Genomic DNA, 14,145 nt, shown 5'->3' on the forward strand with positions numbered 1-14,145 from the left:
ATATAAAATATCCAACACATTTTTATAAACTTTCACATTTATAAATCTAATAGATTTTTTTTATATATATAGTTTATATATATTTATATATAGTTTATATTCAATTCTATTGCCATTTCTATTTCATATTATTCTATAAATTAACTGTTGCCCCTAACTTTTCCCTCGCGAAATCTGTATTTTTTTTCGTTCCAATGGAATTTCTGAAAACCCCTCTTTATTTATATACAACCCTTATATCCCTAGGGAACCGTGATCACGTTCTACGCTCCTACTACGTTAGACGCGACTTTATGCAACTGAACAAGCTATATCTCATGAGTATGCTTACCTACTCGTACATAATCTGATGCCCAGAGTATTCTCGTAGATATTTATGATCGATTTTATACTGACTCTTAAAATTTGATAGTAAAAGGCTGATAAAGCTTTTGGCATTAGAAATACGACCTTGTTCACAAAATACAGTTTCATGTTGAATTTTAGAAAAGACCTTTTAGGTAGTATATTTTTTTATAATTTAAATCAAACAAAAAATAATTATTACGAGGATATTTATTCTCATTTCATTCATTCGCAACAAACGTGTAAACTTAAAGGAAAATCTAATTGTAAAATTCTGTTTTTACGAGTATACATTAGTCCATTATAAAGTGCAGGCGAGGATATTATTTAATTTTCATCATAAATGCTGGAAATATAAAACTTTAAACTACCTAGCTACTCTAAGTACATGTGATACTCATGTGTTAAAAAAATAGAACGTTCGTCATGGAATTATTGTAGTTTAACGCTACAAATATAACCCCTTTTTATAATAAATTTAAGTGTACTTAATTACAGTGAGTGTCATACTTAATTATTATTATCAAAACATGTTTATATAAATAAAGTTTCATTTTTTTTTCAGTGTAATTCCAAAACTTTTATACCAAATCATTCATTTGAAAGCTGCAATTAATACCTCTGTCACATCAAATGTTCCCTCTGCCGGCGATGATCTGCTAACTTTTGTCTCTCCTGATTACAAATTCGATTAAATGTCGCCTAGATCCCAACTTCGTGAATAATTTATAGACGTGTCGTAGATGGGACCATTTGTACCTTTATTAGTAGGTAATTTAATTGGACCGTAATAATTAGACAGCTGTCCATTCATTCATTAAGATGAAGATTCACACTCATTGTAAAATACGTTGACGATTTTATGTGACTTCCAAAGGTTCACCATAAATTTTGTAGAATGTGCATATTACCAGAGGGAGACTTTGTACAAAAGTCATTTGCTTGGGTACCTCTGTCATATTGATGTTTCTACCGTGAAGCAGTTGTGTTTGTATGGTTGTTTCGGATTGAAGGGTAAAATTACGGGATACAGGAGTATAACACCTTAGTTATCAGGAATGCCCATGGGCAAAACAGTATGCTCTGTTATGCTCATGTACTATTCATGTACTTATTCATGTCTATAGGCAATGGTCACCACTTTCAATCAGGTGGGCTGTTAGTTTATTTGCCATTCTATGTTGCGTAAAAAAACATTCTAAACCAATTTTATTAATTGTTTTTAATTTAACATATTTTTTTATTTATACGATTAAAGCTGCTATTTCTTTGTTGTTGTTATGTACAGTAATTTTTTTTTCTGAATTTTACTTTTCAACTTTCACGTTTTACGTACGACTGTAAATTAATTTATTTGAAATTTAATGTCTCTATGGTAGTTGCCCATCAGTTCCTTATATATATTTTAGAATAGCAATAACTAGTCAATACTAATTTTATCTTACTAAAAGTTTGCTATATATTTACCAAAAAAAATTTAATTCTTAAAATAGCTCAATAACATTTTAATAACTTTTGAAATATGATCATAATTTACGTACAAACGTCATATATTTTTTCCACATTTCATAAAAATACTCCACGTTTAAATTTTATAACAAACGTTAACAGAAATCAAATATCCTTACTAACGATGTACAATTACATTTATTCCCAAAATATATTCATAATAAGATTACAAAGCGAATGCAAGATGACAAAGCGGTATTCTGAATATAAAACGTATGTCACGACGTATAATCAGGTACACCTGTGTTTCTGCCTTATTCTATCCACGCAGGTGTATGAATTTATTGAATTGACGTTGTTATATTGTATGTATACTTATAAATAGTTACTTAAATGGTCATGATGTGAAGCAAACTTAGTGCAATACATATTAATAAGGCAGCTATTTGCCCCATATTAATATTCCTACGCACTAATGGGTTAAATACTATTTGCTTTCTTGTCCTGATTATGCAAAATGTACAGTCACAGTGTCTTAATTGTACTTATTACATTTATACGTTTAATTCCATGCATCTTTTTAAATATGACTACGATGATTCGATCCATCAATAGTATAATTTTATAATAACCTTGTCAATTTATTTATATTTAAGACTTTCTTCCAAAAAAATATTATCTTAGTTGGGCGTTATAATATTTAATATATCACTCTAAGCAAGTGACTCACTCTTTCCTACAACATGAGTTATCGAATGAGTTTATGGATTTTTTTAAGTTATATTTATACCATATACGATAAGAAGCTGTGCGTTATCGATTTATGCTAGCTATTTTTTTATGCAACTTAGAATGATAAACAAGCTGAGGGCTCACCTGATAGAAAGTAGTAATCGTCGCTTACAGACCCGAACAGTACCACTGACATAAAAAAGTATACGTATATGTTTTGACCATAATACCCCCCATGCGTTGCCCTAAGGACTAAAGACTTCAAACCGAAACATAGCCATAAAAATACAACTGCACGATAGAAACACAAATGGGTCAGAGGTACCCAAGCAAACGACTTTTGTACAAAGTCTCCCTCTGGTAAGCTATTTATCACCGTGATGTTTATGGTAATATAATACTGAGATGACTTGAATATGACATTTTGATTCACCTAGAGAAATTGTTTATTACATATGAGTAGTTACATTCATGATGAATTACATAAGTTTACATACTGTTTAATGAATTGATTAATATTTTTAATTTTATTTTAATATGACGAGTCAACAATATAATATAATAATTTAAGGAGTTACTAGTTTAATTACGTTTAAGCTATTTATTACTTAATAAATCATCGTTGTAAGACGGCTTTTGTGTATTAAAGTTATTTCATAAATTCAATTTAGTATGACATAAGAACCTTCCAGAATAAAGACCCAATTACACACACGTATACACTCACGTGATATTTAAGTAAATTGTGTATGTATAATTAGTACGAGCACATAATGCCAGTTGTTACTGCTTAGCATGTTTCTAGGTTACCTTTGCATAATAAGAAAATTTGTTTAGGAATAATTTTGACGAATAATTAATCATACTCTAGTAATGAAAGTGATTTAGTATATACACAAGAGTTTACGGGAATATTAGTTTAGATTTGACTGTTAATACCTACCTAATTTTCTAAATACTAATATAGAGCACTATCAAATACTTAGTTTCAAATTTGATAATTGAATTAAATTTGTAGACTTAAATTAGATATAGTACTTAGTAGGTAGATTTTTTTTATACAACTTAGAATGGCAAACAAGCTGACGGCCCACCTGATGGAAAGTGGTAACCGTCGCCTATAGACATGAACAGTACCATGGGCATAACAGAGTATACTGTTTCGTCCATGATACTCCCCATGCGTTACCATTCCTGAGGACTCAGATGTTATTCCTCTGTACCCTGTAAATTCACGCCATATCCCATCTTTCAAACCAAAACACAGCCATGCAAACACAACTGCTTCACGGTAGAAATACGAATGGGACAGAGGTACCCAAGCAATTGACTTTTATACAAAGTCTCCCTCTGGTAAATAATACTTTAAAAATTAGGTATAATACTTATTTACTTTTAAAAGAATGAAGCTATTATAAATATTTTAATAAAATCCATAAAGTAAACTAAACTCCTATTGGTCTTAAGCTTAAGCCATTATTTAAGTTTGGAATTTTAAGAAATCGTATTATATTTTCAATTAAAATATTAATAACATAAATAGAGAGTTTAGGAAGAAGAATTTTATATATTTTATATTTTTTTGTTTGTTTGAATCGAAGCATTTGGCGTTTCATTGTTTCTGCCTACCCTAGTGGGAGACAGGCGTGACAGATATGTACTCGTATGTATGTATGTAATTTTATATAGTTCTTGGAACGGGGTATATTTTCAACATATCAAAAAGGAAGAAAGTTTTCTGTGAAACTAATAATATCTAAACAGCACGATATCTTAATGCACATCAGTTTTGATGATTCTTTTTGCAATCGATAGTTACAACAATTTATTTATCACTTCATCTATACTAATATTATAAAGAGAAAATATTTAATTGTCTGTTTGTAATGAATAAATTCAAAAACTACTAAACAAATAAAAAAAAATCTTTTACCAATTGAAAGCTATATTATCAGCAAGTATATGCTATATATTATTGTCATTGTAAGTAATAAAGGTATCTACATGGTAGCGAATTCAGGTGTTACAGTGCAATAAAATTCGTTACAAATTTGTATATACCCACTTTAAAATACGAGTTATATTGAAGTAGTAAATAAATATACCGCAACAAAAACTCATAGACTCTATCTATAAACACTTTTTAGTTGGTACTTTTTACTTATATACTTGTTTGACAATGGACATTGCCATCTCATTCTGTGTCATAGACTCGGTAGCAATCATAATTCTATCAATAGATTCGTTTGCTACTTGTCTAGGGGAGCTGGTTCTCGAGCTAGGTATACTATAGATGCATGTGTAACTAACCAGATTACACTCACATCAACCCAACCCAATTTAGAATTATTCATTTCCTAAATTTGTCCAGCCGAGAATTGGGCCCGCATCACATATACAATTTACACATTACCTGCCACAAAATAATTAATAATGTAGCAATGTATATATATTTCCTCATCAGGAAAGGTTTTATTGTTGTTAATTTGTAATGGATAAAGTCAAAAACTATTAAGCCGATTTTAAAAATTCTTTTACTTATAGAAAGCTGCATGATCAGAGAGTAAAGTAAGTTGCAAATTATTTTCAAAAATTCTATCTATTATTGAGAAACCGAGGCGGATCACTAATAATATCATATAATTCTATACAGTTATATAGTTAGTTAACAAAATAATTGAGTTAGTAAATTTCAAGTCTAAAAACTTTAATTTTACAAGTTAAAGTGGGCTTAAGTTTAATTTTTTGCGAGAAGACCTACCAGCTCAAATAGCGCATTCTGTAAGTTCTTCTTAATTACTAAAGTTTATAATGAAATTGTTACAAAACTCCCAGTAATAAAAATAACTATACTTTTTAAGATATTTTTCCATACATTATTTTATTCCTCTGAACTTCCTTACATTTAAAAGGTACAAAGGGAAAATGATAAGCTATAATACTCTAACGTATAATGATGTTATTTAAAAATAAAACTTATCCAAATAATAGAAAAAGTCGGAATAAAATACAACGACCCTTCAAACATATTGCTAAGTCATATAATAAGCAATGTATGAAAGACACAAGCATGAAAACGATTCTCACAGTTTGCATATAAAGTAAGTTATTCGATTTTATAACTTTCTGTATATACTATGCCTGTATCCCTCGACTTTAAGACCTAATGTAATTTTAACTCTGCATTGTAACGGTTATCAATTGCCACCAGCTGAGCCATTAACTTGTTTAGGTCCCTACAAAGTTTGTATTCGATATAAAAGTTAGGCACGAGTAATAACACAAAAGAATTACCTGGAACTTTCTACATTCGTTTTTCTGTTTGAAAAACGTGTTTCATAAATTGAAGTTGTTAAGACGTTTTCGCACGTGTGAACCAAGTATAAAAAAAAGAGAGTTGTTTGAGTTATATTCTCCGAGTATGTTATAAGAAAGTAATACAGATTAGCCATAAGTAGGTAATTCTGATAACCAATTATAAGAAATATTAACTACTTATCCGTTTCGTTGAACTTTCGAAATTGATCGAGAACAGACAGGTCAGACATAACACAAGGGTGAATATATTACAACTTCATGAGACTGTATTGAAAATAGACATGAAGTACACTAGCGATCTGATAAGAATCTTTTACTGTACTAATTTGATAAAACTAAAAACACAAATGTAACTGTGCAGCTGTAAAAAATATTAAAAAAAAATAATATAGAAATAGTTTTTTTTCACTATTCTGTTGTTTTCAAAATTGAACCTAAAATACTTTTATCTACATATACAAGTGATTTATAAACATAGAAAGCATTTAGATCGTTTTCATGTTTTTTTTTTATTTCCAGATTTATATAAACATTACGTATTTTATTTAGACGTTTTGTTTATTACAATTAATCTAGTAATGTACGTTCGCAAATGATCCTACGTTGATTTTTTGTAATTACACATATATCTATTTATATATCTCAACTCTGGTTTATCTATTGTTAGATATAGGTCTGTTCATGGCTCCGCCAATTGATTCGATCTTTCGTTGTGCGCATATAAATGCTACCCACTGTTTTTGCTTGGTATAACGTCTGCCCACCACATAGGTAGTCTCTCGGCTTTGATCCAGCCAGTTCTTAGTCTCTATTCCATGATCTTACAGGACCAACTTCCATCATCATATCTACTTATATGACCTGTCACTACCAAAACGACGTCATTCAATTCTGTGCCTGAATCTTTTCCAAGTACTAAATACCTACCTACCTAATACCTATTAGTATTTATATAAATAAAAAATAATGTTATTCTTCTAGTTATTTTTTATAAACATGCAGTTTTATGGTAGTTTTTAAATTATTCACTATTTATGTTGTAAACTCAACTTTTATTTAAAAAAGCAACAGCAGATTTTTTTCAGCTGAAATTGCATACCTAAACTAGCCAGTATATTCATAATAATATTATTATTAAAAAAATACTTATAGTTTACATGATATTTATTTTATTTTATTATATTTCAAAAAAAGAAATGAATTTCGTAATCAATACGATCAATACAAATATAATAACAAAACTAAGTCAGAACTACCGAAAATGGTGGCATATATTATTCACACATAGACTTATAAATATAAATACAATAGAAATATAGTCTTATTAAAAATCTCTCAAAACAGCGGAAAAAAGTATAAAAAAATATTGACTTTAATGTTTCGATTAATAATAACTTTATAATTTTATTATATAATTACATTAATTACACTGTTCTCTAAAAGTGAAAAAGTGCAAAAAGTCATTATCATGATAATAATACTACGTACCTAAGTTATCAACAGGCTTTTTAATACAAACGAATGATACATTCCCAGAGCCCAAACCACTTACACCGCGAGTACTGTTTGTTTCCCAAAAAAGAATAAAAGAATGTACACGACGGAGAAGTTGCGTTTCAAGAGGCCATTGAAGAAACCCCTGAACCTATTACTTTTCACAATAGCTTGAAAGAATGCAATAGTGTAGAATTACGAACAACACTTAGAAAAGGAAGTCGAAATACTTAGGAAATACGTACTGAAATTTTTACATATAATATCAGCTAAGTTACATATATTAAGCCTATAGCAGCTGATAAATGTTAGCTATTTATAAGTAACTGATACTTTTCTTATATCTGATACTAGCACATAATAATCTTTTTTATACTATAAAATTACTGGAAAACTTACATAATATATATTGTATGGTACTCGTTATATATTGAAGTGCCTCTCCAAAATTTCTTAAAATTGAATGAAAGACATAAATTAATTCTCTGGATTTTATCAAATTGTGATCTCTATTTCTTTTAAATTATTAAAATATATTTTATTTTATTTTAATAAACTAAGATATTCTCTGTACATAATATACTTGGCAAAATGTGATCGTATTATATAGAATCAATATTTAGCATGGTATAGTTATACATCAGATGTGCTATCTGATTTGATGATCACATTGTGAGCCACCGAAGTTGTGCTTTTGTATATAAAATTAATACCAAAAATGTACATGATAATTATCGATTTGTCTGCAGTAAACAAAGTCACTTCGATGAGCAAATATATATAAATTTTACACACACCTATATAAATTGCGCAGATATTTAAGTCGAATATTGGTCACAGAGTTTAGTATGAAATGCCAGAATACACTGATACCGACTTGTCTGATATACGTGTCAACGCGGGTAACGGATGACATGTTTCTGACCTGGGGCTGTGTGAATAAGAGATTGTGATATCTGCAAGAATTGTCTCTGACGAGGGGCAGCGCCTGTCTATGTGGTTGCTTCCAAAACCTTTGCAATATTGTCAGCAGGTACTTTTACTAAAGAAAAGAATATGAACAACCAAGTTCAAACATGGCATAAGTACATTTTTTATACCACTGAGGTGGCAAACAAGCATACGACCCACCTGAAGATAAGTGGTGATATAATAGCCGCGTATTTTCTTAAAAAAAATCCATTCATTACTTATATTTAGTTACCTCAACCTTTTTAAAAAAGTTTTATACTTAATTCTAAATTACAACAAGTATATATTGTAAGTACATACAAAAAATATCCTATAATAAATAGTGTAATTTTTTTATAGGTTTTATTTCGGAACACCCTTTTAAATTTTTATTTTGTTAAATTCTCTAGCTTTGGACTTCGATGTTTAACATTAAGTAAATATATTACATGTTTGAATATCAAACATTTCTTCCGACGCTTATTATAAATTATAAATATCATTAACAAACTGAAATAATCCGTGAGGTAATACTAGGGTCTTCTGCGTTGGATTTAAATGAACACAACTGAGTGCTACGTTCACCGTAATAATAAAATTCGATTGATGGTCCTGACTAATCTATCTAGGATCTGACTAACCTATCACTTAAGCGCATATTTATTTTTTATTTGACTTTATTCCAATTCAGTTTAATCATTTCGTTTAGAAGCATTAAAAAGTACTATGATAAACAAACAGAAATCTTTAACGAAACAATGAATTTCTACGGAACCCTCAAAAGTTATCGAGTGTAGCTGAAAATTTCAACAGACATTGTAGAAATAATTATACATTACTGTCAGAACCAGAAATATTAGCAAGATGAGACAAAGCCCAGTACATCCAAAATGAATTTGAAGGGACGAAGCGCCTGCTGAGTTATACCTATATCTAAACGTTGGTTTTTAATTTCACAGAGACGAAAATTTTCTATAATTAAAGAAACGGAAGTTTTATTTATAGTTAAAATTACATTGCATTTTGTATAGTTAAATAACGAAAAATATGTATCATAACTTTTACAAATTTTTGGTTAAACAATACAAAATTATGTTATGAAAATCATTCGTGCTGATTACCATAAATACAAACTTCAATCATATTCTTTTTATTAAAAAAAAACTTACTTACGCAATCTTCAATAAATATCTAAAAATATATAATTTATTTTAATATATGCCATTCCAAGATTAATTTAAAAAAAAAAACAAGTCAAAACGGAATTGTCAAGCATTCTGTTGTAATATGGGCCACCAACATTCTTTTATTTATCATTACTAGGAATTTTTGAGTATACTCGTACATATATAAATATGTGTGTGTGTGTTACCTATATTTTTTAATAATATAATAATTTCTGAGCAAATGGGAGAAAATTTAATTAATCTGGTGTGCTCATCACGCAAATAAATTAATTAATATATTTACTTAGAACCTGGAATTAATTAATAATCCCGGGACTTACGAACATAAATCCCATTTGATCTGAAACATTATTGGACTACTGAAACACATTCTATTGCTCATTCCGTCAACTATAAACGTAGTAGAATTCCCCAGTAATATCCTATCTCCATTAATGCATCTAATATTGCAAACTAACCTTGTTCTAATTGAACGCATTGGAAAAGCATTAGCCTTGAGCAATTTGAGTATTCCAATTCCTCAATCTGAAACGCATTTAGTGACTTCACACAATTTGAACTACCGTAACTTTGTCTTTGCATAGTTTTCCTTGAAGATATCTCAAGTTTGTAGAATGTGATACTGTATAACATTAAGAAAAAGTGTGTGTGCTATACACGCACTTTCTAATAATTAACTTACATCTAATGATCTATCTATGCCTTATTCAAAAGTTTATTTTTATTAAACAAGATATCTGGACATGTTATTTAACTATATATATATATATATATATATATATATATATATATATATATATATATATATATATATATATATATATATATATATATATATATATATATATATATATATATATTCTTTATCGCACTTGTAAGTTACATATAAAATAATGTATTTATAAATGTTGTGAGCAAGGGTGGACTTATCTCTGACAGAGATCTCTTCCAGTCAACCCAGGTACAGTAAGTGGGTAGCTGAAGTGCTACAACTATTAATACATAAACAAATATACAGTTAAATAAAATATTAAAATATATAAACTATATATTTTGGTATGAAATTATATGTATACAAAAACAATTATTTTTTTCTGTTAATTAAAAATTATTTAAGAATTTGTTAAAAATCAATAACAAAATTCGATTTTAACAAAATTTTCATGGAATCAATTCGGAAGCAAAATTTATCCATTGTAAAAAATATCACTAATATTGGATTAGAATAAACGACAATATTACAAAAATATAGACAAATCCCATACTTCACGCAGTGTCAACAACCTCCGTCTCAAATTTCCCACTCACTCCACTTCCTTTTATTCTAATTCCTTTACTGTACAAGCAGTTCGCCTATGGAACTCACTACCCACCTCTACTTGGTGTGCTCAATCTCTCGCTAGCTTCAAAACCTCTGTTAAATCCTATTATCTCTCCCTTTAAGTGCTATTTTCCCGTGTTCTTCTTCTTCTTCTTCTATATATATATCTTTGTATATGTTTGTTTATATATAATAGTGCGCCACCTACCCTTTGTTTTTCTTTCTTTTCTCAATGTCCTCTACCCAAAGGTTGTCTAGAAGAGATTGCTAGTAGTAATAAGGCCGCCTTTTGTATCATTTCTCATTACAATTAAATGTATTTACTATTTTATAAACGGTACAATAAAGTGTAATATAAATAAATAAAATCCCAGTCACTTTGATCCACATTAATAAAACGATCTCAAATATAACAACAATCTTGAGTGTACATTAAAGAAAATATTAATTGACAATTAAAATAACATCTTAAACATTTATTCGATGTTGTTATTCACTTAGATGTACGAGTACTTATTAATACAGATCCTAGTTTTTAAAATGTAAATTGCAAATCATCGTTATATATTAAGTAGGTATAACTAAAAATAATACCTTTCAGAAATAAATTCATTCCGATAACATTCTTAAGTATTGATGCTCTATGTAAATTTTGCTGAAGTTTGTAAGAACATCATAAAGTTGTTAGATAAACAAACAACAACTGTTCTGAAAGCATAACCTAAGTAGTATTACTTAACGTATTCAAACCGAATGTAACCAAGTACTTTGATTTGCTTTTGTTATTAAGTCTAGACATACGCGTCTTTCAAAAGATCATTTTCTATACAGTACTCACGTATTATAGTACTATAATATGAATTCGTATTATGTTTAACTTTCTTAATTAATTCGTCTCTATTCTACTTTTAACAAGTTTTTGTCCGCAACTTCGCACGAATAGGTCAGAAATAGGAAAGCTAATAAAATATACCACTATTATATGGCGTAGAAGCTGAAACATATACCAGTCTTTAAGCGAGACCTTCAGAAATACATCAGTAAAAACCACATTCAATTTGGTGCAGTATTTTTACGTGATGCTAAAACAAATGTATAGACAGACTGAGAGAGAAAAAGCAAATAAATTTTAGTTTTAGTTTTTATTACTCCTATTCAAACCCCTTACATATATTTTTATATATCTTTCATGTATAGGCATCGTTCAATTACAATATAATTATATTAATAAGATAGTTTTGCTATTTTTATTAAAAGGGTTGACTACCATTATATTAATTTTATAAAGATTATATTGATTTGTTTCTTATGAAACAATCGGGCAAAAAAATTGTTACGTTTACCACAAATATAAATATATAATGTGAGCAAATATCTCTGACTATCCATAGTTAAAGGATAGAAAAATTGGTAGAAAGAGGTGAATATTGTATTATACTTTTCTGCCAATCCCATAAAGGACTTAGCGTGAAAGTAGAAAGTAAGATAATTATTGCAAATCTGTGTTGAATATTAAACACGTTGTTATATTCTTATTAACTTTCAATTAATAAAAAATATTCTAGCTTTCAAAAAATAAAAAAATGTAATAAAAAGGTTAATATAAAAATAAGAACTTCTTTTACAAATGGTGACGTTTAATTTTAGATGTATTGTAAAAGATTATAATTACAATAAATTTTACCAACTTGCATACTTTTTAAACTGACAAAAAAAGAAGTTTTGTAAACAATAAAATATTATTGTTTACAAAACCTCTTTTTTTTATTCTAGTGTCACTTCCATACTAATTATGTCCCGATTTAAGCCAGTTTTCTTTATGGAATAAAATCTTGTTGGATAAGAAGTCCAATAACAAGCAAGGGCTGGCTCTAATTTACTTATTAAGTTACACGGTCTCTGAAAATATCTATTAAATTTGTGTAAGTTTGAATAAATTAGATCTACGAGTATAACATTTTGAGAAGGATTAATGATTTAATAAATGCTAAAATTAATTGATTTTGTTAAAGTACCCTTTCACTTTGACAAATATTTATAACTTGCCGTTTTCAAAACTCCTTATTAAATAATGACCCATGAATGAATTAAGAGCTTGTTCCAAGAAAAATATCAATTTAAATTATAAATAAATTAGTATAAGATTAATACGTAGTTATAACTTTAATTATAGGTAAATTAGGATATTAAATAAAGAAGCATTATAATTAGTTCAGAATTGTGAATCGAGTATTTTTCATACTACGTACTAGAAACCTTGACCCCTTCTTATTGTAACATTCTCTTACTATTTTCCTAACAAAGCGTATATTTACAAAAGTAACGATGGAAAAATAAATAATAATATCTAACGAAATATGAAATAACTGTGACATACTACATATTGATTTTGCTTTCCGTTATCAACATAAACCTGGGGAAAATGTGAACAGAACTCGTGCGTTTTAATTTAATATAGCTCAGTCTAGAATTAAATTTTAACGGTACTTATTGATTGGGGGCATCAAAGGAAGTATCCAAGTAAAGCGTAAGAAAGATGTCAAGCAATAAATGCAATTAAATTGAGACTATACACTATTTTGCAATCAATAATTTAAGGAACTAGGGAAAACTATTGTCTCTTGTATTATTTGCATTGAAAGTCATTTAATTTTAAACTTATTAACATTTATTATCTATTTATATTTATATATACATATGGTCCAAAATTTATAATATATGGCCAGACAGATACACATGATGAAATTAATAAGGTTCCAATTTAGCTATTGACTTCGGAACTTGACACACACACACACATATATATATATATATATATATATATATATATATATATATATATATATATATATATATATATATATATAAAGTAATACATAGGCTACTATTTTATGTTTTTTATGTATGTTATTTACCTTATAACTCCACCAGTTGTAAGCCGATTTGGATTTTTTTTATCTGATATAATATATTTATTGGATATACTTACAGATGGAACTACCATCAAAACTTTATCGAAATCGATTAATTCAGTTTTTAAAGAAATAATTTGTTTTGCCATAATAACTAGTTTACTCATACGTAGAAGGTAAACAAATCGAAGTCTTAAACTACTTGAGTTGTGAAGAATGAGAAAAAACTATGAAGAAAAAAATATGATTTTTCTTTTTTTATAATGGATAAACTCAAAAAATACTTAACCTATTTTTAAAATTCTTTCACCTATAGAAAGCTACATTATCAACGACTAACATAGGCGTATTTTCTTTGAAATAATAAAATACCTTCTTTGTATGTATTCGTGTGAATCCGGTACGGGTTGCAAGTTAATTTATAAATTTATGTAAA

The 14,145-nt window shown here is 28.3% G+C and overlaps 1 protein-coding gene across 3 annotated transcripts in view; it reads left to right on the plus strand.

Moving 5' to 3' along the window:
- Window positions 1–14,145, plus strand: part of LOC113517266 (G-protein coupled receptor dmsr-1-like) — an 82,436-nt gene that overhangs the window by 50,386 nt on the left and 17,905 nt on the right. The window lies entirely within an intron of this gene.

The sequence above is a fragment of the Galleria mellonella genome, unplaced genomic scaffold, assembly GCF_026898425.1.
Source record: "Galleria mellonella isolate WM207_F2 unplaced genomic scaffold, CSIRO_AGI_GalMel_v1 utg78, whole genome shotgun sequence".
Classification (NCBI taxonomy): Eukaryota; Metazoa; Arthropoda; class Insecta; order Lepidoptera; family Pyralidae; genus Galleria; species Galleria mellonella.